The sequence below is a fragment of the Ixodes scapularis genome, unplaced genomic scaffold, assembly GCF_016920785.2.
Source record: "Ixodes scapularis isolate PalLabHiFi unplaced genomic scaffold, ASM1692078v2 PGA_scaffold5__190_contigs__length_132052651, whole genome shotgun sequence".
Lineage (NCBI taxonomy): Eukaryota > Metazoa > Arthropoda > Arachnida > Ixodida > Ixodidae > Ixodes > Ixodes scapularis.
Genome location: NW_024609880.1, coordinates 97,080,370 through 97,107,740, shown reverse-complemented (window position 1 = coordinate 97,107,740; position 27,371 = coordinate 97,080,370).

Here is a 27,371-nt window from a genome sequence, read left to right as displayed (position 1 = left end):
GTGGTGGTGGTGCTTGCCTGACGCGAGGTTTTTCTCACTGGCTGTGGAAAAGGTTTACGGGCTTGGATTATTGCAGTTTTGATGAGAATGAATGGAGGGGAAAAGAGGGGGAACAGATGGCGATGAGAAATATAGGATGATGAAACACAAGCTAACAAATTAAAGTAAAATAAAGACTGGGCAAGAAATCAGTCAAAAGTGAGAAAATGGGCACCATCTAGAACGCGAGTATCCCAATATGTTCACAAAATTACCGCAGGAAACTTCACGAGAAAAACTATCACTGGCACAGAAGCACGGAAAAAGAAGTGGGCGGTCGTATTTTCTCACTCATCACAGCCTTGCCAGAAGCCCACAGGCATCCAAGAAGCTGAACACAGTCTTTCGGAGACGTGTGCGCGTGGATAGTGGACCCTTGGGGAATAGCATATCCACGAGGGTGGGTGAAACACCGAGGCTCTTCAGTGAAGTTAGAAGGACAGTCCTTTCTGTGTTGTAGTGTCCACATTAAAAAAATTTATGCGTCAGCGTTTATGGCTGATCGCAGTGCTCGCAGAAGGGGCTGTTTTTTTTTTTATGTGGTGCACGTTTACTTGCGTGTACGCGCAGTCTGCTTTTAAGCGGTGGAGAAGGGAAGCGAACGTCCATGTTAGGTCACGCGTTTAAGCTGGAGGAGGAGGTTCATCAGACGCCACACTGGAAATGGGATGCTTGTGTTGTATCCAAGTCTTAATAGCCGATCTCGGGTCAGAGTGGCTGGGGAGATTCAACGTCGCAGTGGGCAGTTTTAGAGCGGTTGAGGCCAGATGGTCAGCCATCTCATTTCCGGCTAAGCCAATGTGCGAAGGGACCCACTGTACTCCCAGGTTAGAGCCATGGGAGACAAGTAGATGGCCCAGACTAATTATTTTACGAACTAATTCGGGATTGGCGCCTTTGCTGCTGAGGACATTGTGCACCGCACACCGAGAGTCTCTTGCCAAAAACCAGTTATTTGGGGGTTTGGTCGTGATGTGAAGAAGAGCTGCGTGGATTCCACTCAGTTCAGCTCTAGCCGACGACACGGCATGGTCGAACCGTCCTGACCATGAGCAGGGTTCTGAGGGGATGTGGCAAGCTGCAGGCGCGACATCATGAATGAAGTCGACAGAGCCATCAGTATAAATGGCCGTAAACGAGGAATGTCGAGACGTCATCACCTCTGTCAGGGCTCGACTAACCACACAGGGGTGTCGTGATTTTCCGTGGAAGCCCGGGACGTCCTCGTAGATAGTGAACGGGTGCATACCCCACGGGAAGTCAACTGGAGGAGAATGGACGGAGGGTATGAAGCCGAGAGCCTCAACTAGAGAGGTGCAGCGACTACCATATTGTGAAAGATGACGCTGTTGCATGTCAGTGAACAGCGAGACACCCCTGCTCGACTCAGCAAGCCGAACCAGATGTTTAAGAGCACGGTTCACAGCGTGTAAAGCTACCTTCATCTCTCGGCCCTCAATCAACGACGTTGCATCGATTCGAGAGTACGAGGGAGAGCCGAGAGCCATTCTTATTCCGGCTCGGTGGCATCGTTCCAGCTGATCCCATAAAGATCGCGTTGGCGGCAAATATGAAACCGCATAAAGAATGCGGGAACGGTTAAGCGCCCTGTGCACGCATAGTAGCGCTTTAGGGGCCGATCCCCACTCAAGTCCACGAAGTCGACGAATAAGAAATATCGTCATCGCCGTCTGACGTACAAGATTTGTAACGTGCCGACGCCAACATAATCGGGAATCAAGATCGAACCCCAAGTATCGATAGTTCCGCACGCGCAGTACTCGAGTCCTACATAAAGTAAGCCGCGGGAATCCATGACGAAAGGGGCGGCGGGAGCAAGCGAGAACCGCTGTTTTTTGCGCTGAGACGGCAAGTCCGAGGTCTTCCAGCATGTTTGCAACACGCGCGAGGCATGTTTGCATAGAGGGACGTAGAATGCGTCGATCAGAATGGGCAGCCCGCAAACAGATGTCATCTGCATAGATGATAATACCACTAGGGTGTGGTGACTTACGCATGGTTGAAGGTATTGTCGTCATTACGATATTAAATAGCACTGGACTAAGGCAACTAACTACCTTGAGGTAACCCACGCAACAGTGGATGCACGGCTCCCTCAGTCTTTCCCAAGCGAACACTAATTGTCCTGTTGCTCAGGAACTCTTGGAAATATTTTAGCATTCCTCCTGTTATTCCAATGTGATCCAAGCAGGCAAGAACTACATCATTTGGAACCGAGTCAAAGGCTCGTTCAACATCAAGAAACACTGCGAAAGCAGTGTCTCCTCGTGAACAAGCGTCTTCCAACGCTGATGTAAGGCTTGCAATGCAGTCAGCAGTGCAGCGTCTACTTCTGAATCCTGCTATTTCAGGTGGCAGTGCTTCAATGTCGTCAAGGTACAACTGGAGACGCGTAAGCACCAAGCGTTCTAGAAGTTTTCCAGCACACGAGGTCGAAGGTATTGGGCGGTACGATGACATTTCCGACGAAGGCTTGCCTCGTTTTAAAAGGGGGGTTACTACAGCATGCTTCCACTCTTGCGGAAGAATACCAGTAGTCCACGCCAAATTTAAGCGTTCGGGCAAGACGACGCGTGACTTGTCACTCAGGTTACGCAATGCTTGGTAAGTAATGCCATCAGACCCAGGAGCACTGTGGCGTTTGCATTTCCTAGGGCCGCATCTAATTCTGACATAGTGAAAGGACGATCCATACTCTCCGGACTTCGTGCAGGACCAGTCAGTGATCGAGGATATGAAGATCCAGAAGGGCGTTGGGGTAATTTGAAGCGCACCGCAAAATCATCTGCAAGTCGTGATAATTCAAGGCCAGTTTTAAGACTGAGGGCGATGAACACATCTCGAGATGTTGGAGAGCAGCAAATAAATACCTCGCAGTACTTTGTATATCTTCGGCTTAGGTGTACATGGAGTTAATGACGAGGCAAATTGACGAAATTGTCGGCGACGAAGTGCGCGAGTATGACGGAGTAAAGCTGACATAACACGACGACAGTCGATCCAATAGGAGACTTACCAGATCGGCGCGCACGACGCAGAGTGCGGCGGCGAACATCACGTGAGCGTACCAACTTCAAATCCGGGGACGGCTGAGATAACCTTAAAGATATTTTAAATGTGGATTGAACAAGACAGCAGGAATAGCTTTTAGTATATCCTCTGACGACTCAAGAAAGCGAAACTTTTCGCGAAACACGTCCCAATTTGTTACACTGTATTGACGACGTGGGAGGCGGGTCACTTCGGGGATATTCATCAAAACTGGAGGATGATTGCTTCCACGTGTGTTTGCATCCAATGACCAGTACACGTCTAGATTTGGGGAAGCGAGAGTAAGGTCCAGCACGCTAGGTTCTCCGCGATGACCAACAAATGTAGGAGAGCCGTCATTCAGAATATTCAAATTTGTTGATTCAATCTCATCTGCGAGAGCCGTACCTTGAGGCGTCGTACGTTTACTACCAGAGAGAGGACGGTGTGCGTTAAAATCTCCGCGTATAAGGAGGCGATCAGGAAATTGAAGACGTAGGCTATGAATGCACTTCGCATCAAAGCAACCAGTAGGAGATATGCATACAGACACAATGGCCATCTTAAAGGAGTGAAATATGACCGTGCATGCTGCAAATTCAGCTGTTTCTGTACAAAGATGGGACACATTCTCTGCAGCTTGCTGCACACTAGAGTGAACAAAGAATCATGCCCGTGACGAGCTGTTAGGCGTGGCCGCGCGCTAGGGTAATGAACATAGGGCTGAATTCGAGAGCCATGTCTGAGGCGGCATTCCGAAATTGCAAGTATAGGTACCGGCTGAGATGAAAGGTAATACTGCAACTCTGCTAATTTAGAAGTGATGCTGCGGGCGTTCCATTGTAAAATAGATGGTCAGGAAGCCATAAGAATAAAACTGAGCAGAGTGAAAACTTTCATCACAAAAAACTTTCTGCCAGAGGATCTATAAGTGTGGAAAAATGCAGGAGCTGGTTTGCCCATGAATACTGTAGAAGCGGGAGAAATTTTCGCGCTATGACGAGTATTTGGCGTACGAAGCCACCTAACAAGGAAGTGAGAGTGCTTGGATTTCGGAGGGACGGTATCGCCTCCTGTCCAACACTTAGAGGATCTTGTGTGGCCGGGAGTACAGGTCCGGCCTGAGCGGGTGGTGACGACGAGGGGGTTTGTTTTGCAGCGCTGCTTTGTACCTTTGTCGCCCGTTCTTCTCGCCACAGGAGACAAGGACAGGTGCTTCCTTAGGCGGAGGCTCTGTGGCCATTGGCTTCGGGGCTTCGGCGACAAGCGACGATGACGGGTCTTGTTTGTCTGCAATAGGTTGTTCCGCCTGGCGTCGTCGAGTGTGACGTCGTCTTCGTTGGGTTTTTTTCCGTTGAGACAACCATCTGTTGTAGCTTCGGCTCATGGAGCCGCGCGTTCGGCCTTACGTTTGTCAACTTGGGCTCGTGCTTCTGCGAAGGACACATTGTTCTCGCAGCAATAGCGACACACGTAGCGCTCAGCTTGCGAGAAAGGGCACTGTTGTGGTGTTGTTTCATGTGGTTTCTTGCAGTTGACGCAAAGAGTGTTCGAGCCTTTGCATTCCGTAGTTGCGTGAGGCTGTGCGCATCGGAGGCAAGTTAGCGGCCGCTTACAAACAACCGCTACATGGCCAAACAAACCGCATCGGCGGCATTGGATGGGGTTGTTGACATACAAATCGACGCCATGTCGAACCAGGCCGACGTAGACGTGCTCAGGAAGTGTTGAAGAAGCAAAACTCAACACGAGTAGTAGTGGACTTGCCGATGCAACGGACGTTGCGGATGCCTACTGTTGAGCGCAGAACTCCGAGTATTGCGGAGTCAGAAAGGGTGCAGTCAGTGTTGCGGACAATGACAACGCTGGAGGACTTCCCACGAGGCTCGAAAGCACGCACTTTCATACCGCAAAGCGTAGTCTGGCCAAGAAGAGTACGTGTCGTCTGTCCCTTCCGCGCGTCAATCGCTAGGAGATTCTTCCGCCTGTTATAGCACACCTCAATAACACACGAAGGCACGAGCGTCTCCAGAGTGGACGTGAGGCGAACCGAGATGATGGAGTCAATTCTTACATCTACATCCACAGGAATGAAAAGAACCACGAGACCGACAGTGGGCTCTGTTTGGGTGATGATAGTCTTCTCGCTAGAACAAGAGCCTTGACTTGGGCAGCGTCTCTTTGTTCCGCGGACGACATCCTGGAACGCACCTTGATTGTCGTCGGCAATTGAGCCCGACACGCTGGCGAGTTCTTCGTCGTCAGGCGGGAGCGGTTCCGCCATGGCGGCGACTAAGGAAGTTGATATTTGCATGCCGTGCCGGCTGGAGTGCCGGGCAACGGGCCAGCCAGAACCTCGCAAGCCAGCAAGAACTGCTTATGATGAAGTCAGAGAAAACAAAATACTCACTGGCGATGGGCAACGTAGTAGCAGTAACCAGAGAAAATAGGAGCGAATGGAATACACGTCTTCTATGTGACTTTCTCTTCTTTCATCCGCGGACTTGTAAATATCGGAATGGTGTATATGGAGCAACAAACTGAAATATTTGACACTGACAAGCCTTAGGCACGAGCAGCTCGCGGACGAAGGTACGATTTGACAGGCTCGTAGTCGCTCGCTGCAACGTTGGCTCGCTGCTTGTCAAGTAAGTTCGAGTGATTGAAAGCCAGTTAAAGATGCCATCTCGTGCACGATGCACGTGCTTAAGGCTTGCCGGTGTCGTTTGCTTCGGGTTGTCGCTGTGGTAAAGGCCCTGTCACACTGAGGCAACAGTTGGACAACTCTATCCGGCAACACGGGGAAGTCGTGTTGCCGGCGACCCTGTCACATCGAGGCAACAACAACAGTCGGGCAACATGTTGCTGCCGCCCGGCAACAGTGTTGCCCGATTTGTTGTCCGACAACCCTGTCACACCGCGCTGACGGCGAGGACAACACGGGGAATACTCCGCCATCTTGATTGTTTACCTTCGTGTGCGGCGGGGAATCGCTGGAAATGTGACTCTACAAAGTGCTAGTGCGTTCGAAGGGCCGGGAATTACCACGGTACGACATCAACTAGTGGCTGTAATTAGAAAACTTGACACAGGGAGTATTTTTCGCTCTTTATTTTATCGAAATGTTCTTCATTCGCTGACAAAGCAGATAGCCCTAACCGAGGAAAGTGACATCGCTCATATATGTTCGGGATTTACGCCACCGTATGAAGTGATTCTGTCCGGTTCTTTCATGCAATTCCTATTTCTACTGTAAAATTGCGTTAGCACCGGAAGTACCCCAAAGCGTCTTTTGTAGCGTGGTGTTGAGCTGAACTGACAGTGCTTCAAAACTGCGACACCGACACCATCGGCCTTCATAACAATCGGTGAAATAAATATTTTTCAACGCTGTCTACTTGTCTACCGCCTGCTATGTGATCGCTTCATTCCCCCAAAACGTCCTGGGTATTTTTTAAACAAATCAGGTGTCTGGTAGCGGCTGTTTCCAAGTTCCAAGCATCAACAATCATGATCAGAGTGGTCGTTTTATGCTTCGATTTTTTAATCTTAGGTTTTCTGAGTTATTTTTATTATACTTTATTAGTGGGTGGGTAGGCATGCCATTTTATTTCACTATCCGTAATGTGCGCTGGTCTCTCGGGAGTTCTAATTTCAAAACCAGTCTGAACGTTCAGGACCGTAGCTGTGACCATTTCGAAAATCGCTTTCCGTAACTACGCAACCAAAACATTAATCGAAAATATTTTAGCTGCACGCCAGCCCTAATTATTGTTAAATAACGTTTTCCAAGCCTTTATTTGAGTAAGACTTTATTGATAGGGGACTAACTCTACCATCGAATCTATCTATGTTGTCGTGTTGCCGGCCCGAAATTCGCTCAGCCAGCGATCAGGGCAACACTCGTTGTCCAACACAAGTTGCTGCTGTTTTTGTTGCCAAAAGCTGTCATACCGAGGCAACATTTTAGTTGTCGTCCATGTTGTCGTGCTGTTGCCGCGGTGTGACAGCTTTGTCGGACAACACGGGGAGCGAGCAACAAGTTGCCCGACTGTTGGACAACGTGTTGTGTTGCTGTTGCCGTCGTGTTGCCTCAGTGTGACAGGGCCTTAAGGCTCGAGAGTGCTTCTCTGTTTGGAAATGTTCGTCGTTTGGTCTTTTCTGCGTTCTTCGAACCGCGCTGATTGATGGAAGGGTCCCAGAGGCTGTTTGGCCGGGGCTCTTTTGTGCGCGTCTCTGGATTTGCGTGCAGACAAATTTGAGACTTACACGGTACTTCTAAAGAGATTTTTTTAAATACTTTACAAAGACGACTGACGCAGTTGCGAGGCTAAAGTCAATAGACTTCTTGCACTTGACGGCACTTCAGGTTAGACTAGAAATCAAAACCGATCGAAACCAATATTGTCGTCTGTTATGAGTGCCTTGGCGCCATGTTGGAGGCATCCGGCGTCTTATTGCGGCAGCAGTATAGTGCCGTAGAGTCACACAACAGTCTTTGTACAACTGCATTTTAGAATATTTTCTTTTCCTAGTCAATCGCAAGGAGGTTTCTCACCTGATACGAAGTGCAGTTCACAAACCCTTAGTTGTGGTACGAAGGTTTTTGGTTGAGATCATGAAGTTAATATAATAATCGACAGCGAAAGGTCCGAATACCATGCACTTGGCCGCTTCGGAACGGCGAGGCATATACGCCGACATCGGCGGTCCAAGTTGGCGGTCCCGATGAGCCCATGTCGCTGGCGACGCCTTAATATGCAGAACGAAGCAGCAAAACGTCACCAAAGTCTGTACCTTGGTATTTTCTCTCTTACGTTGTAGAAAAGCACCGGAATCGAGCAATGACAAAATTAAATAAAGTTGACAAGAACTCGAGCAACTTCAACTTGTCGCGGCAAAACGAACACACCCAACCCTTCCTCTGGTTTCTTTCTCTGCTCTTCCTTACTTTCTCGTTTTCTTTTTTTTTTTCGAAGTCGGATATGTTAGTGCCTGGAATTTACCGCGTTCTGCTCCCGCCTTTACCCACCCGGTCGAGGTTGTTCTGACGTATCCGTCCCAGCCATTCATGACGCCGGCAAACCGATTGCTCAGTCGCCTTGTCCTGGTTCCTATGATTGCCAGAATTGTAGAAAAAACAATTGGGCCCAGCTCCGTTTTGTCTCCAACATTTACCGCCGGAACAATGAATTACGGCGCAACTGACAATTTTAAACCTCGAGTGATCGAACAAACTACAGTGCAAACACGGCCCCAAAGCACATAAAACATGGGATAACAGCGACGAATGCCTTTAACATGGATTCCGACGGGTTCCGGTGAGATTTGTGAAGCGTTGCATCATGGTCTAGTGCAAGAAATCTATATAGGGTATTCACTGGAGGACGTCATATTTGAGGGCGTAATTTAGAGCGCATGCTCAGAACGAACTCACATTAATAGGCTGCCGAAACCGCCGGTCTTGATGGTGTGGAATGCACGTTGCAAAAAAAACCGCGGAAGCTTGCCACCGGCACGCGCTCAGCAGTCGCGCACACAGCTATGGCCACCAGTGAATACTCCCTATAAGGACCTTAGTAGATCGTACGCTAAAGCGGCGATTTGCTAGCGGGAGCTCGTACCCGTCACTTCAAAGCATGAATTGAGCACGCGCCCGCAGGGCTCGCTTTCCACAGCGTACTCTACGATCTATGTAAACTCTACTAAAACTCTAATGATGCACGCTAGTGCCACTAAATAAGCTACGCTTCAGAGTAAAGACACTTGTCCATAGTGTGTACTAATATCATGGTTGCCAGGCATCTCAAGCTTTATCTGAAATCCCAGGAAACGCTTTTCCGCCCTCCACAAATGTTTAAACAATTCGCGACAGAGCAAAGCAATATTACGTGAGCTTCCTAGCACCGAATCTAATGCTGAGGAAGTCGTACTTTTGAATCATGACGATTGGCAGTTGCGTTTGCTCTGCATCCGAGTCAAAATGGCGGCGCCCACAACAATGTTGGGGAACGGAATGCAGATACTCTAAGCGCAGCTCATTTAGTGGCTCTAATGCGCGCAATCTCTTGAGATTGAGTCTAGAAAACATTTCGTGCCCGCACTCCCTAAATATATGAACGTGCTCTTTGAATTATATCTAGTGTTTTTGTTTAGTAGTAGGTTTGTGTATTGTTTTCCTTTTCATTGATATTTGTTTTATTCCATGTACAGTGCCATTACTAACCTGTTAAATGTTGGTTAGTAGTTATTTTGTGGAGTTTTTGCCTTTTCATTGTTATTTGCTTTGTTTTATTTACTGTGCCCTACTCCTCCTTGTACTGCCTTCGGGCCATGAGAGACACAATATATGAAACGAAATGAAAGTGATAAATTGGTAAATATATCTATTAGAATATTAGTGGCCACCGAAGAGGGTTTCAAAGTAAAATAGACAAGTACACGACAGCTAAACCAAACTAGAAATAAAAAAATCTAGAGTAACGGATTCTTCTTAGTGTGTATATATATACATACATATATATATATATATATATAGAGAGAGAGAGAGAGAGATACATAAGTGAATTCCGTTTTGTCTGCAGTTCAATGTTGCGACGGAAAGGCACGTTGTGCACCATCAGGATCATCCTCTAGATTTTGAAATTATGGCCTTGACATTCCGGCCTTTCATTTCCTCGATGGCGAACCCTCGGGATGTTTTCTACAACAAAGCAAGGTTTAATTCGCTTTGTTGACCAACCATTGCCTTTGGTAACGGCCGGTCTATACCAAAGTGCTCTGCTTGACGGAACTAGAGAGGGGCTTCGAGATATTCGCGGCCTAGCCGGAAACCTCCTTGCTCATGGGACTTGTGGAGCTCCGGAGCTCACCATTCGCGTCTCCAGCTCGTTGCTCGCCCTCCCGCGGCGGAAACGGGAAGCGCTCTAGTGAGAGTCCCCCCGTTCTCCTGCTCAGCGGGCACGGCGAAACTGCTCGCGATCATGGCTCGCGAATTGTCATTTCCGGATGCAAACAGCACTCTTCAGTGTTCTAATGTAGTTCTGCAGCCGGTATGGGATCGTAACTTATTAGAGAGTTCTACTATTGCGTATAAGAGCAAACGCAAGCGCTGTGTGTTTGCTTTAGAGTTACGTGCTCCCCGCTGCGCATGCACGTCGTCGCCATGCTCCAATCCAAGACCGTAATTTTGGTCTCCGCGCGCGCGCAGTGTGAAACACACAACGCTAACGCAGACACACAGTGCTTGCGTTCGGTCGTATATGCATACTAAAACTCACTACTGTTTTACCTCTTTCCGACGCCGACGAAACGTGCTGCAGTGAGCAGACGTGCAAGTGAGTATAGCCGTTCCTTCGAACTGGAAAGGCTGAAATTGGCAAAACGACGGCGCGCGAAAATTACGGGGGATTAAATGTTCCAAAACAAATCATAATATTAAAAAATCTGTTTTTATTACTTAAATTTGGAGCATTTTGCCTGGAAGGAGTGACGGCGACTTTGCAAGTTTTGCCGATTGTCAAAAGTTGCGAATTTGATAGCACCAGATGTTTTGCCCAGAATAATGCAATTTGACATAGATTTCTCAGATTGGCTAGAATGATTAAATTGATTTTAGACTATTTTATTTTATAACTTGTTAATTAAAAATGCGTCAATTGGCAACAGTGACGATGATTGGCAGACTAATAGCAATACTTGTTCGCGCGTTGGAAATTCGACCAGAAGCAACAAATTATATTAGAGCTTGATAAACTACGCATTAAAATATCTTAATTGCATTGTCATTATTAATACTCATTGCGGCAATCTGGGTTCCCAATAAACACCACGATTACAAAAGTACATCATTTAACCATATTAGACTTTCAGAAAATTCTCATTTTTGTTTCCTTTTCAGCATGTGAAAAACACTGGCATCGTTATCAAGATAGACAAACAATCAAACACTGGATATAATATGAAGTACTATGCGCTACGCGTTGCATTAAAAAGAAATCACCCACACCCACACGTTTGCTGTCTGACTCGGTTTCCGTCTGTTTTTTTTTTTTTTTTTTTTTTTTTTTTTTTTGTAAGACCAGTGTTTTTTTAATATATACGGTTTGTGAACAAATTGTAAACTCACCACCCGTGGCGATATTTTGTAAAACTTAGGATTGATTCCGTTATTCTTGCGCTGGGAATAATGCTAAAGGAATAATGATTTTTTTATCAATTTTTTTATTTATGCAGATGATGCAGCTTATTGTTTGATGGTGATGATGCGTCGGAGCTTATTGATAACGCCAACGAAACACTAGAAAGGCTTAATAGATGGAGTAGACATAATGCACTAAAAATAAACGCCGTTAAGACAAAGGCAATTGTATTCCGACCTCAAAATAAACATATTAGTATTACCAAAGATATTTTAATAAGTTCTTCTCAGATAGAAATTGTTGCCGCGTTTAAAGCTTTGGGCGTTATTTTTCAAAAACACTTGTCCATGGGACGACCATATTAATCATATCATATCAAAATTATCTAGCATCATCGGTATTCTATATCGTCATAAACACATTCTACCACTTAGAACAAAGTTAATAATATATAATTCATTAGTTTTTTTACATTTAAATTGTGGTCAACTCATATGGGGCACTACTACCTATACCAGCCTCCACAAAATCTTTATGTCACAAAAAAAAAAGATATTAAGAAGTGTTTCTAATGCAGTCTTGAACACGTTACTAAAGGAAAGTAATTGATTACAATTACTATTACTCCTGGCAAAAAGTATTCGATTAGATTACTTGATTACTCGACGGCAAACGTAATTGGACATTACTTAAAGAAGTAAGCGTTACTTTTCCGATTACTTTATTGTGTGAAGACACATCTTTAGTGCTCATAACAATGAACTACTTCCAACCTATATTTCACTTTGCACAAGTATTGAAGAAGAAAAACTGACTCCCTCTTCGTGGTCGTTGCACCTTCACAATGCGGACTAAAGCATAGAATTCGTTTGAAGACATTTAATGATTTGGGCGTTCGCCAGTGTGTGTGGAAGGGGGGGGGGGGAGGGGGGGGGAAGCGGAGGGGGTTCTAGATCTTGTTAAGTTTGAGCAAGGGTTGTCGCTCAAAGTTTGCGTCGCTTATTTTATTATTCACATGTGGATGAGCTCGCATGTTATACAAAAGAGCAGCAGCTCCAGGATTTGAAACGGATCATGTGTAGTATCCAACAGCGGAAGAGGTCGCCCCGACCACTTCTCAACTCGAAACATTGCTTGTCACAAAGACCATAGTAGGGGAAATGGGGAAATATTTCAACTGCCTTTGTTATATTTTGCATCCGCTTTAGGCATTCTTCCGTTCTGGTTCTCCTACAGGCTGCGAGTAGGTACCCTAAGCAGGATTTTTTATTTTTTTTTATTTCTGTGTGTGTGCGTGAGGGGGCTAGTTTGAACGAAGGACTCCCAAAGCTACATTCTGCTTCCTCAAACTTTGCCCTGAATGGCCTTTATCACGCACTGTGGCTTCTCTGGGGCTTCCCAATCCCAGTCCCCCCCCCCCCCCCCCCCCCCAGCTCGAAAAAAAAAAAAACGGACATTCCACAGAAACTGTACATAGAAAGAGATTGACCTCGTTTCCTACAGCTCCGCAAAAATCTTCCTTTTTTCCGTTCGAAACAAAAGAAACAAATTTTATTTTTGTCATTTCATAAAAAAAAGGCGTGTGCCGGGAAGGGGGGGGGGGGGGGGGGGGTCCCGTGGACAAATTGTAACCGTTACAAGTAATTTTATTACTTCAAAAAGTTATTACATTACTCTTTTCCGATTACTGCCTAATTAAAGTAATCAACTGATTACGAAGTTACTCCAAAAAGTAACCGATTAGAAGTGATTTGCTTACTTGTAATGCGTACGGTACAAGTCTGCTCTAATGTACCACTAGAACATTCAACTGATGATCTTTTTAGTAAAATTGGTGCAATAAAAATGTTTGATTTATATGAATATCGTTTATGTGCAAGGTATAAAATAGAAACAAATTTATCCCAATATTACCTTAAAAACTTAGCGAAGCTAACAGATAAATTTAAAGATACCCAACAAGAATTAAAAAAACCTTGCGAAGTACCCTTTTTTGAACAAACTACGGCCACCAAAGTTTAAAATATACTTTGCCGACTACCCTTAACCAGCTTAGTAGGCAAGGCATTGAGCTTAGCAATACATCGTTGAGCATCTTACGGGAAATGTTTATTTCAAATGTTTATTTCGAGCCAAAATGTCCGCAGTAAGCGCTAAAATCTCTTGAATCGATGTTTCCTTTCGCGTTTATTTCAGTGATGCTCTTACGTTCTGTATATGTTTTCACTATTGTGAAAATTGTATCAATATGCTACTTATCTTGTATAGCGCTAATTCTTTTTTTGTAAAGTTTCTGAAACATGTTGTACACATGTCAAGTTTTATTTTTGTATAAATCTTTGGTGCCTGGGTGGCTTGGGGCTTGGGGCTCGTCAAGCTGTTTTTACAGCTTTTTTTCCGTGTCATATTTTTAACATTATTTTTGTTGTAAAAAAATATAAGTACTATTATTATTATCTAAATTCCCCAAAATTAATTTAAATACCCGCAGCTCATTATTTCGCATGACAATTATTTGCGCGAGAAAAGGCAGCAAGAACCTGGATCGGACACGTATGTCAAAAATAAAGTTTCCACGAACAACTTCTTTACCTCAATAGTTACAGTGTGAAACACATCTTGAGTTATGAAAGAATCCAAAATTAACACTTATACCGAGAAATCAAATCCAAAATACAGGTTAGTTTCGGTTTTGTCCCAGAATTAAAACGTGCCTCTTGGCGTAAATACTAGGCTATACACTGTTTTTGTTTTCAGAATAAAGAGTTGACCTCCGCTCATACCAGCCTAGCTTCCTCGTATAAGCAGGAATAATTTGTGCCGCTCAGTGGAACCAGCACACTAGACAGGCTCAGTGATTGGTATACCAGCACGCATCTCCGCCCCTTATTAAAACCGCCAGTTTGAAAAATGAGTGGTGCCACCTATAGTGAATTGGAGTCGCGAATAAGAGAGACAGATTAGTTGCTGCTTCTGTAAGGCTTCCTTATTTCCTTCCCCACTTTTTTCTTATTTTTGCTTTTTTACGATGACAGGGTGTTGAAAGCTTGAGAATTCGTTTAAGGTCACGACTATCAAAATTTTTTATTACCTGGAGAGCAATAAAATTACCCGTTTAATTACCTCCAGAGAAATGTGCTTGAAAAAATTGGCAGCGACTTTTATCTTCCAAGTCTTATAACGCACGGAATGCATTATTTAGGAAAAAATTATTTGTTTGCTTAGAAAGAATTAAAAAGGCCACGATTATTGTTCCTTGCGTAAATACCACTCAAAATGAATCCTTGACGTTTATAACCTATAAAAGACGCATTAGTATTTTCTCCTCGTCCAATAAACAAAAACGAAAAGCCTTTTTTTTATTTTTTATTTGTCGCCAGAACAAACGGTTACGTGATCTGGAGCCGGTTATACGCCGCGGATGTTTATCACAGCCACGCCCTAGGGCTAACAAAGTACAAGCACGCGCTGAATTCCAAACATTGTTAAAATTAAAAAAAAAAATACTGCGCAGAAGCTTTGAACAAACTTTGGCGCCCTCACATTGGGTAGTACAAGCTCACCTGACTATGGATAGTACAAGCTCACCCAAACAGTTCTAGTCACTGGCAGAATAAGAACGGAAGGAAGAACGTTCGGTTGTTCTTCCTACCTTTTTCAGCGCTTCGGCGTCCCGCGAGCATCAAGCGTGCAGCCAAAGCACGACGGAAGGCGGAGCGAGTGCGTGATGGAGGCCGGGCGTCCGAACGAGACGCCCTGGCGTTCTGCGCCTAGCTGCGTGGTCGGTGGGGCTGCAGATTTGAAAAAACGACCGAGTCATGCAATGACTTGCGTAGAAGGGCGTTATTTCAAGCCCAAACGTGATTCGTGGCCAGCGAAGCAAGTTAGACGAAAATATCGGTCGGTCGTCGCGCGCGCTGCCGAAGCCGGTGAGCTAGAATTGTGACGTCATCGCTGTAAGGCCGAGCGAAGACGCGGATTGGACACGAGTGCTGCGTCAGAGTTCGGCAGGGCCTCGTAACCAATCAACGCGTCGAAGGACGCTCGGCATCGGGCTCGGGTCCAATTGGCGAGTTTGCGCCATCCGACTGTGATTTCTATGCGTGGAGAGGATGTTGTTCGCGGACGGGTGTTTCCAATCGCCTTCCGGACTTAAAGCACTTCGTATAAATAAACCAACGAACTGAGTACGATGAAACCTTTCACAACGCCATCTTTAAAGGGTGCATTTATCATAGTCAAAATTCACAGATGTAAAATTTACAAAAAATAAAATAAATAAACAGCGTAAAAAGATTTTTCTTTTTTTTTTATGCACAGGGAGGAAAACTGTAAAAGCCATCTGATTGACGCTGCTACTCAAAGATGGCATAACATGAAACAAACACGTAAAAGCTTATTTAAAATGCATCCGTGACTAGCAGCGTCAAGCAGATTGTCTTTTTTTTTTTTCCTTTTTTATCTTGGAAATATTTTTTTTTTTTTACATTTTTATCTCGAAGTTAAAATTCAGTACGATAAATACGTCACCTAAAGACACCTTTACGAAAAGTTTTAATGCTATCCATCCGTTGGTTTATTTATAGGAAATGTTTTAACGCCCGATCAGCGCTCGGAACGCAGTGTAGTTGGTGTTCGTTCAGCGGCTCCGGCGGACGCGAAGCGCTCGGGATCCCTGCTTGGATTCTCGAAGACCACTCGGTACCAGCATTTTCGGTGCTTAATTATACTCAAATTGAAAATTTACGTTCCGCTAAATGGTAAGATACATCACCCGTGGCGTGCGACTGTAATCGACACGCACAAGGCATTCTAATCTTGCGGTCCCCAACCGGGAAAGGCTGTGAATCCGTATACGGCTAATCATATATACTTATCTCACAGCATGAGGCAATCGATGCTTCCGATTACATATTATCCGACCATGCGTCATCGAGCTTCATCACAACTTGCACTTTCTGCGATTCCAAAGGTTTTCTTCCGACAGCCGATCGCGCATGTACTCGCGCATACCAGGGCATTCGGAGACGACTCCGTCTCACAGTAAACTCGCGACCGTGCAGCCGACGCCACGCTCCAATGGAGCCGATCGAGCGCCTGCAAAAGCGCTTCGTCATGATGGTCGTCGTTTTTGCGCGTTTTCTATATCGCCTGTACTAAACCAATCACGCGGAGTGATATTGGGCACCACGATCCCGCGCTTCTAATGCGAAAACATTAGAAGCGTGGGATCGTGGCGAAGCATCTCATAAGACCGTATGCTTTAGCCACAATTAATGTAATTTCACACTGATTTCTCACATTCGCTAGAATGTTTTCGTAGATTTTAGACTATTTTTATTTTATAACTTGCTAAATAAAGACGCTGCGATTGGCACCAGTGTGGATAATTAGCACCCTTCTAATTGTCGTACTTGTTCGCGCGTTTGAAATGAGATCATATGCAACAAATTATGTGAGAGCTTGAAACATTTCGTATTAAAATACCTTAATTTTATTATTATTAATATTTTTAATACAAATCGCCGCAATTTATGCTTCCACTTAACGCCAGGATCACAAAATAGTCTTTCCAGAAAGGTCCATTTTGTTTTCTTTTTTTGCATATGAAAAACTCTGACATCAATTTAAATATAGACAAACAATCAAACACTGGATGCAATAAAAAACCTTATGCGTCACGAGTCACTTTAAAAACACACACACACTTCAGCTGTCTAACTCAAATTCCGTCTTCGGGTGTTTGTGGTGAAAACAGCGTTTCTTAGTTTATGCGTTTTGTGCACATATTGTAAAAATTAGATTTATTCTGTTATTCTTGTGCTGGGAATAATGTTTAAGCAAATAGTCTTCTAAGTACCCAAAAATCCATTAAAAGGCCCGCAGTTCATTATTTCAGATGACAATTATCTGAGTGAGAAAAGGCATCGAGGACGCACAAATATCAGCACAGATTTTTAAACAAATACGATATTCTATGTTACCTTTAAGGTGTATGAAAAACCCTGTTTTTAAGGGGACACTGAAATCTCCAAAATATTTCGAGGGGTCCGAATCGAACAGGTGTGTCACAAAGTAACGTTTCGGCGAACAACTACTTTAACTACATAGTTACGATGTGAGGCACATCTTGAGTTATGAAAGGATCCGAAATCAATACCTATACCAAGAAATTAAATCCCAAATGGAAGTTAGTTTAAGTTTTGCTCCAGAATTATAACGTTCCGATTGGCGTAAATATTACGCTAAAGACCTTTTTTGTTTTCGCGATTAAAAGGGGACCTGCGCTCAAAACACCCTAGCTTCCTCGTATCACCAGAAATAATTTGTGTCGCTCATTGAAGCCAGCACATTAGACAGGCTCAGCAGCGGCACGCATCTCCGACCCTCACTATACCCGCCATTTCGGAAAATGAGTGGCACCACCTATAGTGAATTGGAGTCGCGAATAGCTCCAAGATCAGCACTTTCGCGGTAGTTGTCTTTTTATTGCAGGTGCAACTCGTGTACGGGAACGAGGCGTGCCTGCTCCTCTGTCCCATGTCCAGAGAAGACGACGATCGCCGAGCGTTCGTTATGTGAACTAAAACGTCCCATATTAATATAAACTTTTTTTATACGTGTAAATATAACAGGTGATGAGGATAGGAATTGCGACTAATTTTGGTGCAGTTTAAAGCCAAGCCTCGATTTACACTTTTTTTCTTATTTTTTTTTCACATAGACGTATATCTCGGAAGCGAGCAATAAGTCACGGAACACCGTCGCTATGAGGTACTTGATTTGAGGAAGTTTACACTTTCCAAATGGCGTCGTTAATGTATAGGGTGTCGTACAGCAGTTGCAGATAATTTTGTCTGTTAATGTAATGTTTCACGAAGGTTTGATAATGATAGGCACTTGTGCGTTTTAGCAGAGTAGGAGGTTGGGTCCGTGACGCGTGAGCGATTCTAGTTATGCGAAATACGAGCGGTATAAGGACCCTACTTCCAAGTTTCCCGTCGGGAAGGTGTGAGCAAACATGTTCATTGAGGAGCTAGGAAGCGCGATTCTCACACCGCGGGGCCAACATCGCTGAAAGCTGCGAATATGCTTCACTGATGCGAACGCTAAAGGTCTCACACCGCGAGAGCTTCGTGGTTGTTGGGGAAATTGCGGCGTAACATTTTGTACGAATATTTTCGGCGTCTGGCGCACGGGAAACATTCGTGTTGCTCAAACGTTTGCAGGCTTTTCATAATCGCGGGGCAACAGTGGAGTCGACAAATTACTGTCGAACGAGAGAGATAAAATGTGGAAAATAATAGATAAAACAGGGGAAAAAAAGCGAGAAGTTAGAGGAAGAGACTCGTACACTCTAAAAAATGCCTGCGCGTCTACTTACTGCGAAACGATCGAAGAGACAATCTCTGCGATCTACGAAATCAGCTCAGCGAATGAGGAGGCGGAACATCTGTTTCGACCTCAAAATTAAATCTGCGCTGTGGCATTACACAATGCAAGCATGACGCTTTGCATTGCGTAATGCCACAGCACAGACTTTATTTTTAGGTCTAAACGGATGTCCCGCTTCATCATTTGCTGAGCGAATTTCGGAGATCACAGAGATTGGCTCTGAGTGTTTTGCGGGTAAGTAGACGCGCAGGCATTTCTTAGAGTATAATTAATAGCGTTTATATAAGATCGATCTGTGGTTTGCAAGTTTCTTGTGACGGTCGGAAATTAGAACAAGCGAATTATCCCCGACGGCACAGAAGAAGAAATTAAACTTTCCAATCTAAAAAAAAAAAAAATGTATTTGGACAAAAAAGAAACAAAATCGGAACGTGCGATAGAACAAATTTGAATATACTTATAATGCAATTAAATGCAAAGGGGCAAGCGAGCTGGACAAGAATGACGAAAATAATCCCTGTGTCTGTCCTTTGTCCTTTGTTCCCCTTCTCCAGGGATTATTTTCGTCATTGAATATATTTCGCAAATAACCTCCGCCATTATGAAACAATCAACCTTATTCGAAATTTAGTCTGGCAACTTTGATCCCAATCTTCATCTCAGTGTATGGCACCTAGCTGTGCCAAACTAAAGGGCAACCTTGATTAGATGAAGCGAAAGGTTGAATATGCTATTGAGCGGGGAAGATGTGAGACCTGTACGTTTGAGACGTCAGTTGAACAAGAAGCACGAATTGGACACAATGGCTGCGTAAGCGTTTCTCTTGGAGTGTGGTTCGATAAATATCTTGGCGCAAGTTTGGCCCTAAAGTCCATTTGATGGCGGAAATTTAATCAGGGCGCTTAGTGGTCTTCGTTTTGTACTGATCAATCCTTATGTTCATACTAGTTCATACCATCAAAAAGAAAAAAAAATCCAGGAAAACGTTACGACCAATTTTCATCTGCCATGACGTACGAAAGTGTCAGTTCTTGACGAAATATAGTTTCATTACCGTCATTACTTTATCGAATGTGAAACTACTTTCTGAGCCACCGGATGCACTGCAATTTGAAAAGCGTCTATTCTAGAAACTTTAGCAACCAGAACCAAAAAAGTAAACTTTATATAAACGAACTGCGGCGAACACACATACACACACACACACACGCGCACGCACGCACGCACACACACAACGAGGTATTTCCCAAGTAGCTAAATTACCTGTATATATATATACGTGTAAGTATCGCGATTATTTTCATACGCACCATGATTACCCCAGTCAAACCACACAGCTAAATTTCGTTCGAAATTTGGAAGAATATAATATTATAATTAACATTCGAAGAACTCTGCCAACATCGTGGAGTGCAAGCCGATTTTTGTTGTCCTTTGAAGACAGGTTGAACATATAGTATTCGATAATGTCCAGGGTGTCATTTTTGCTGAAATTTGAAGTTCACCTTAGAAACAGTGACATGAATGTGTGCTATAGTCAAATGCAAATTCGGAATTGGCGCTATTCGGACAGAGAAACCATTCGTCAAAATCACGAAGAAAGAAAGACAGTTTCGAAACACCTCAGCTCTTGCTAGGATGTCGAAATAGATTCTTCGTTGAATCACTTCGATCCCAAAGAGACAATTCTCAAGAAAGTAAGGCTTTCACCATGGTTCTTACCCTCCGGCCCAAAAATCAAACTTTAACATAAGTCAATGTTCGAACAAATAAAAAAAAAAAAAAGCTTCTCTATGAGCATGTTTTTTGTTGTTGTTTTTTTCATTTGTGACGTCAAAACATACGAAGTTTATTTTTGAGTTCTTACCGTGAACATTACGAAAATGGCAAGAACCTTTCATTGGTCGATCTTACTCCCAACCAACTCTACTTTCTGGAAGATCGTTCGTCGTCACAGTTTCTTAATGTCTTTACTAATCTCACCCGCTCATTCCCCAAACTTTCTTTATTTATTTAAATTTACTTTCTCTTTTTTATTTAGAAAGCGATTTCACCCTTAGCTGAGTGAGAAAAAAAAAGAGTGACAAATGAAAGCTCTGCATTTGTCACTCATTCTTATAAAAATAGTTTGTTCCCCTCACCTCGCAAAAAGTCCGCATCTATATTGCGAACCTAGTGTCTTCGGCATCTTTCAGGTTTCATTTTTGTTGGTCTCTGCACCTCCGGGAAACGTAGACTAGCGGCTGAAACACCCACACCCACACACACACACACAAAAAAAACAAAAAACGACACACTCACACTAAAGCAAAAAGAACAGAATGCGTCTGAAGTTTTTTTTTTCTTCTTCTTTTTTACGACAACCATTTTTTACTGTGATCTAACTTCAGTTTTAAATGAAAGCGTCGTACTTCAAAATAATCCCGCGCTCATCTTTCTCCACGCAGTCTAGAATATATGCATTCGTTGTTAAACTCCACAAACTGGGTTTAGTTTTAACCTCTTTCATTTGGTTCAGAGTGCAACGCCAACTTTAAGGTAAAAAATAAAGAGAACCTTTATATGCTTTTGAGCCTTCGCATTCGTCAAATTTAAATCCTGCTAAGCCATTTTTATAAATTAACATAACGTGTCGCACTCGTCGAATTTCCTTGGTTATTCATGGCATTTTGTTTTAAACAAATAACGGCCACGACTTCCTGAAAAGCTTTCTTTTGTCTCTCTTGCGTTAAACGTGAATGACATTACCAAGTCACAAATGTATAGACGGTCTAATTTATTTACTTCGACTTTTTCCGATATTCACGCGTAGTAAAGAAGGCGGCAACGAACATTTTCAGCGTTGGTCAGAAATATTTATAAATAAGCTTACTGACTGAACAATGCCTGAAGGACAAACGAGCTTCGTCAATTCGAAAAAAAAAAAAATTCGATGTCGAAATTTGCTAATAAACTGCAGGGCTTTTCATTTTTTAATATTTATGCGCGTGCAAATGTGGACCCACTTTTTACAAGTTGCCAGGACAATATTCTAAAGAAAAATTAATCCCATAGCACGGCTACGGAATCATTTGCAATAAAACTTGGCCCAAAGAAACTATATCATCCCCTGTGACACTACTTCTTGACTTAATTGACATGCTGAATCAGCACCACAGTCTCTTGATGTATGGATAGGACAAAGTCAAACACTTTGAATAAACTCACTTTTTTTTTTTTTTTTATAAGCAGATGCCTCGAAAATGTTGCAGGGAAGTATATACTAGTCCGGCCCAAAAAGGGTTTCTGTAGCCAAGCACACAAAAACACTACGCGCCAATGTGCATAACCTAAATATTAGTAAACATAGTTTTTTTTTTTTATCTTCTGGTCGTAAATTTAATTAGAAAGTCACGCTACTGAAGAAAAAATCAGAGCAACGTAAAAAGTCACAAGACAAAACATAAATCCTGAGAAAGATAAACCTCTTAAAAGTATACAACCTGGGTCTGCTTCATGCAACACTCCAGTCTACCGGCGTGGAGCTGAGAGAAGACGCAAACGTATAAAGAAGAAATGCTTTTGAGTTATCTGAAGGCCCAGAGCCAAATCTAGGAAACAGTGTAAGCCAACAGCTCCGAGGGGAAGGTATAAATAACGGAATAGCCACAATCACGCAACGAAGCAGCACGCGTGAAGGAAAATCTAAATTGTACAAGGGTAAGTGATGTGAAGAAATATTCCTTTCGTCTGCCTTCTTTGGGACGCTACGTTAAATTCGCCCGCGCTCCACTCTTGGAAGCAACAGTTGAATATTTCTCCTTGGACGGGATTCTATTAACTGCCTCGCGATGAGGGAATCCCCAGGAAAATTGAATCATGAACTGCATTTGTAATTTTCTTTTCGCTGACGGTTCCGATGTCTTATCGCATCCGGCGTCGGTTTTGTCGATGAATTAAACAAAATAGCTTACTCCGTGCTTAAATGTGTTTCCTTCTACGCACGGAAACGGAGAACTGGCGTGCGGAACTGCTCTATAATATGGGTATACCTTTATCAAAACACGAACTAGATCGCCACCACATCGCTTCTTCTTTTCATACGAAATCACGCTCTCGGCTAAAGACAGCGTCTCAGTAAAATTGTCTTTTTCGGCGTCGGCATTAAAGGGGCCCTGAGCAGATTGCGGAGATTGCCTAAATATGGCATTACCTCACTCTGCGGGCTCTAAGCATCCTGGAAATCTATAAATCATAACGATGCACGGCCGATTTGCCTCTAAAGAAAGCAATAAGATATCGAACACACCGAGGTCATTTCTGGCGATGGAAGGAGCATTGTTCCGGCAGCCAGGACGAGATGTGACCCATCAAAACGCGACATTTCGTTCAGATTCCAAACGCCGTTACTACAAAATGTGTACGCTTTTGTAGAAGATAAAAGCAATAATGAAAAGTCAAAAAATGTTAATTTTTCGCTGGAAGGGAACGTAACACTGCACTAATCGTCTAAAAAATAACGCACTAATTTTTTATTGTCTTCCGCGAGAGTGATGTGTCCGGTCGTCAGCTCTCCAGCGCGCGCTCGCTGGGTTGAATCGTAGTCCGGGCTGTAGGGGCAACGAGCCGCGCGCATACGAGATATCACTCCGCGGTTCCACCAGTCGGAGGCACGAGGGTCCTTCGCTCGCTATTAGAGAGCTTTAGCAGATCGTTTTTTCGCCCCGATAACGACACCTCCTCTCCCCTCCGGCGGCCTTGGGCATGCATCGTACCGTTATCGGGTGTCGTTATCGGGGCAAAAAAACGATCTGCTAAAACTCTCTATTATTGGCTGCCAGTGGCACTGATTTCGGAAAATGCTCCTCCCAACGCCGGAGGCGACCTCGGTGTGTTGCGATCTATGATTGCTTTTTTAATAGGGAAATCGGTCTCGTATCGTCATGGTTTAAGGAATTCTAGGATGCTTAGAGCCAACGGAGTTAGTTATCGCCATATTTAGGCGATCGAAGAAACCTCCACACGACACCTTTAAGTAGATGAAGGACGATAGAGCAGGGATCCATTTGCCAGCGTTTAGAATTTAACCGCATGTTTTCCTTCTTCTTCGTATGATATTAAACATGCAAGTTTTGTCGGGTTGTGAAGGTACACCCCTAGTGGGGCACTCTTAAAATGGCCTGTTGATAGGCTCCCCTACCGAACACACGGAATTTCTATTCTTGGGAGCTAAGCTATACAAAAAAGTATCTAAAAGGTTCCCTAGGACATTTTTTTCTTTATGAAATCGTTTAAATTGAGTTTAAGTATAACAAGTAGCATTTACGAGTTTTGTGGCATTGGATAAGGGTTCTCCCCATGTGCACTGTGTTCTTAAAGAATTCATTAAAGGTCCCGTAAAAAAAAAAACAGTTTTTTTTATGTCTTGGTGGAACATGCTGTCTAAAAATAAATTTTCCCCGAAAAAAAAATATACTTTTTTTAGCAATATTGACGGCGAGAGATTTATTTGAAATCCTGCGCGGCGAAGTTCATGAAGTCACGGGTCACTCTGGAATGATCATCTCGGTCGTGAAGGCCAGGCCGATTCCCCTCTCCTCCCCGCGCCCGAAATGCCGGGAGAGAGAGAAGACAAGTGGAAAGGAGGTGACTGCCACTGAATCGCGTCTCGTGCCGTCAGGATCGCTCTAATCTTTTTTCTTTTTTTTTTTCGCGTAAAAGTTTTTGATTTGCGTGTCTCAACCATATTGTTATTTTTCTTTTCTTTTCAGGGGCTCTTTAAGGGTTCTACAACGCACTCTCTCTTTCTCGCTCTGCCTTTCACTCTCATTAAAAAATATATATCTGAAAAGTATTTTTTTTTAAGAAAGCGCCATTTCAGAAAGTATACAGCATCTTAATCATGAAAGATTTCGTTTTCGTTTTTATAACAAGTAGAAAGAGTGCCGTTTATGATTTCTGTGGCAGTGGATAATCCCCAGATATCGTTATGAAATAATGTATTTTTTTTTTTCAAAGTCAACATGGCCACTTTACGTTGATGATGCGTAATAAGTCTTCATAATTCTACTTTTATGCGCCATTTTTACAAAATAAATTGCAAGCTTGCACAATTTGCTCTTAATGGGCAAGAAATACGTGGGCAAATATATATATCTATTTTCTTTTTTTTTTTGTGTGTGAACTGCAAAATGAAGCTTTTTAGAAACCGCGCATTGCGAGAACCCTGCGACGTCCGACTGCCTAAAGTGCCCGAAACCGGCCAGCGAGCGTGGCGCATTAGTGACGGCAAGAACCGGCCAAGATTATGACCTCCCAACGTAGAAGCAGCAGAAAATTAATAAAACATGACGCATGAGCTGATGCGAGCGCATTTTATCTCCCCTTTGTTGCGCGCACAAATTCAATTTCGTCCGTTTTTAGGTGGTTTGACGCAACAAAAAACCGACCGCAAAAAAAAACAAAAAAAAAACTATATAGTTGTATTTAGCGGCCAGTCGTAGCTTACAATAGAGAGGAGCTTACCTTGTGAGGAAAGTTCAAGCAGAGCGGGAAGTCGGACCGGACCCCCTTTCGAAGTTGTTTTATTTGGTGTCCGAAACCGTGACATCGCAGCTTGATCCCTATCGTTATGTACGGTACTTCTTTTGCAATGCAATATATTTTTTTTTGTTTCACATTTTCAAGTTTAATTTCAACATAAGCCGAGAAGGGTCGAGCGCGAAACGCAACAGTAGAAGTATAGAAAAATGAAAAAAAGAAAAAAGAAAGCGATCAAATGAAAAAAAACAATTATTCTTTAACATTTTTTTTTTTTTTTAGAAAACAATTATTCTTCAACGTTTTTTGTTTATCAATTATTGAATATTCAATACCACTATCACCGCCGTGAGTAGCGTCTCGGCTTCGCTCGCAAGAGCATCGTTTTGTTTGAAAACAAATGAAAAAAAAGTTTACTTTGTAGGCGCTGTAGGGTTGTTAGAGATCAATAATAAATGGCCGGCGCTTACATGGTGTGTTTAAGTACAGTAGTAACAAGATGTTGCTGTACGAGACATCTTTTTTTTTTTTTTTAACCACTTGTAATTGCGAACTTAGAGCGGCTGACTCATAGCGGAGTGACCAAATAAAAACGGCCCTTCCGGAACAGCGGCGCTTCCCGGCGGTTTTTGACCATGTATGGAAATTCGACCAAAGTTTCGTGGCCGGCGGCGTATTGAAGGACTCTGGTAATATTTTGTATTGCTGACAGTATTCGGCAGCGACCAACGCACAGAACCTGCGCGTACTAAATATAAGTTGGAACCATTACAATTTAGTAAGATTTCCCTTAATGTGACCTTTTTTGTATTAATGTTTTCTCTTACATTCACCTCTCTTCTTTTATCGAATGACGTACAACGCGCTTTAGTGAATTAACTGCAAAACCAATCGTTATTTGGTTTAATTTACCCTTATATCTCTCAACAGTCTTGCCGAAGTGTTAATTCCAAAAAGACTTATGATGTCTACACACATGTATAATAAACGAGACCGAGTTCCTTCGATGTGTCAACTTTGAATTCAATTTTTTGACATCTTGCAGGCGATACTCAAAACGTCGCCAGCTGATGTAATCTAGTCGTCTCGGTGCACGGAGCAACCACGTGGTACTGTGCGGGAGTGTTCATAACCACGTCCCGCGGACTTCGCCGGCCTCACTGGACTGAAGTGCGCAAACCAGGCTGAATTCAGGTCAATGCGCTTTTTCAGGTTCCAACGGTGTCTCAGTCATTCCTGCATTCATTTTTCCCCCTTCAAATCTAGTTAATTTTTATACGCGCGTTCCTGTGACACCGGCGCATTCCCTCTATCGGTTTGTGCTTGCACCAGTTTTTAGCTACCTCTTTGCTCATTCTCATTTCTAGGGGCGAACGGAGCTAGTGTTTTACCAGTGAGAGTGCAGAGCAATTACACAGCTAATAACACAATACGAGCGCGAGGCGACCAGATTCGATAGCTCTGTAATTCTGCTAGCGAGTGAGCTTTGGCAATGTATGAGCCCTTTTATTCTAAATGTTTGCTCTGTACATTTCGATCAAGACGCTCCTGTAGCCTTGAACTGTAATTGTTACATTACCTTCCCTACACGCGGGCAGCAAAGGATATCTACTACTAAGGAAGAGAAAAATTAACCTTCAATCACGAACAAAAATTAACTCAACGGTTTCGTTGTTTTTTTTTTTTTGTTTTTTTTTTATAACTAAACAAAGTAAGCAAAGGCGTTTCCAATGTTTGAACAATGGAAGTCTAATAAAGCAGTACATTTTCGGGATGAAGCCGAAAGCTTTAGTGTCTATCGGCCAGGCTTGTAAAACACACGCGCTATGGAATAGTATATAGGAGCGCCTACGCTTTTACATTGCCGCCTAATTTTTTCGTTCTTGTCTTCGTGGATGTTTTATTTGTGACTGGAGCATTTGCAACAGAACATCCGAGTTGCGTATGCGGGAGGGTACCATTATTCGAAAGCGGCATTGCCAAAGAAAAAAAGAAAAGAAAAACGGTTTCAGAAGAAGGACGGTTATTTTGACGTAGTCTCAATAGCCGGTTTTGGTTCGTAAGTCCTGCCAGGATTACACCAGCGGCTGGAAAAGTTCCGCTTTCTCTCAAAATCGCACCACGACTCAAGCGGAGCGGACAGATCAACGACATGCAATTTTTAGTAGTTTGGTAGTTCCGCTTTTCGAGCGATTCGTGACTGTACTTCATGTTTCTTTTTTATTT